Source organism: Vicugna pacos, chromosome 31 (genome assembly GCF_048564905.1).
Source record: "Vicugna pacos chromosome 31, VicPac4, whole genome shotgun sequence".
NCBI lineage: Eukaryota > Metazoa > Chordata > Mammalia > Artiodactyla > Camelidae > Vicugna > Vicugna pacos.
Genome location: NC_133017.1, coordinates 10,447,000 through 10,449,144, shown reverse-complemented (window position 1 = coordinate 10,449,144; position 2,145 = coordinate 10,447,000).

Sequence of the window (2,145 nt, the reverse complement as noted above, 5' to 3'; positions counted from 1 at the left end):
GCTTCCAGGAGGCGGGAGGAGAGACGCGGGAAGCCCCGGATGTGGGGGAGGGGCGCGGGACTCGCCTTTAAACAAAAAATCAACTCAGATGAAAAACATTTTCTTGTTTGATGAAATATTTTTTATCCCCCCAATTAAAGTAATTTACATCTTCTGGTAAGTAACTGCATCATGCCTGGGCACTTTTTAAAACTTCGGAAGGGGGCTGATAAGTGAAGCCGATTGTCCTTTAAGGTGCCAGTCATTCTACACCCAAACTTAACTTGAAGGGGCATATCTAGCACACTGCAAGTGATCAATAAATACTGGTGGGGTGAAATTAACAGTCATATTTCAGATTACAAGAGTTCTGGAGAATAGGTAGCTAGGGCTGGACCTGGAAATATGTTTGGGGGAAAGAACTGAAAATAAAGAAAAAGTAGGTTCGGACATCACAAAATTGCTATGATTCCCAAATGACGAGGTTTTTAATGCACAGGTAGAGTGACTAAGGCGTAGGCTTGGAGGAACACGTGTGAGTAGACTACCTTCCCTGTGTTCTAACTTGAATGTGTGATAGGAAATCTACACAGAAAACACTACGAGGGAAAAACTAGGAATGTGACAGCTCAAACTTTCTCCAAGAAAAGAAAACCCACTTAAAGTGAGGTCACAAGGTGCAATATCATCCACTTACAAATATATGTGAACTCTCACATAACATATATCACACCCCACTGATACAGTAATAAAAACTAGCTATCTGGTCTTAAAGAGTAAGTCCAAGAAATTGAATATAATTAGCCTTCCTTTTATATATCTGCATTATTGTTTTCATGGGAAATTTTGTAAGAAAAGTCAGCACAGATTCAATACTGAGAAGACTTTCTGTACTGATTGAAGTTTGCCCTCTAGTGAAAAGCCCTGGCCCCTGTTTGCAAAACTCTCTACAGGTGAACCTCATCACTGTATTCCTAGAATTCTGAATGCAGTTTGCCTTGGTGTAGACCGAATTTTTGTTTCAGAGCTCAAAATGACTAGTTTGTAAGTATGTGATATTCTTTTCCTACAGTGTTTGTGCATGTGAGTGTGTGTGTGTGTGTGTGTGTAATGACCAAACGTTTTGTTTAATGAGAGTAGGTCACACTGATATCTCATAATACTAGGCTCTTATTCATAGATTCATTTTCTCTGCCTTATTCTTAGCAAAGTAAGTATTGAAACAACAAATAATCATTCTCTTTTTGACGTCACATCTATGGCAGCAGAAAACTAATTTTGTTATGTCTTGAAATATCAGCATTCACAAAAATCTTCTGGGTTGACTGTGGCTGTATTTTTATATAAAGCTTAAAAGCAGAAAACATGAAACAGCAAATGTCAGGAAGATGACCAGCACTTAAATATTTAATCCCTCCAAACACTTTATGATGTAGATAGATATTACTACCACTTTCTACAGATGAGGAAACTGAAGTTCATGAAGGTTAAGTTATCATCTCAAAGTGACAAACTTATGGGTGCAGAGCTGGGACTCAAGTCCAGGTCCATCTCATTCTAAAGATGTGTTTTTAATAATTATAGGGTTATTGCCTCATGAAAGATTCTGGTATTTATATGGAAAAAGAAACTAATTTACTTAAAGGCTTTTATTTGACACGCACACACTATTTTCTGCATGTTTAATTCTCAGTCCTCTCCTTCCTTGACCCATCAGCATTTACCATCAGTTGGTCATTCCTTCCTCCTTAATTTGCCTTCAAGGACAAAACAATGTCTTGGTTTTTCCTGTGCTTCACCTTCTCCATCTTCTTTAGAGAAGTCTCTTCTCCTCATCCTCCTACTGTTAGGGTAAACAAACATCTTGTCTCTATCAACACTCACTCCCTCTGGTGATATCCAACCTGACTGCCTTTCAATTATCTTCTATATGCTAATGACTCATAAAGTCATATGTCTAGTCCAGACCTCCCTCTAGAAGTCTAGACTCATCCAGCTGATTTCTTTATTTCTCCACTGAACTCCTGATCTCACCCCATACAAACCTACTCCCTTGCATTCTTTAATTTTTTTCTTGATAGTGATTCCATCTTCACCACTGTTTAGGTCAAAACTGTGACATCTCTGGCTTCTCATTTTCTTTCATACTGCATTGTCTAGAACTTT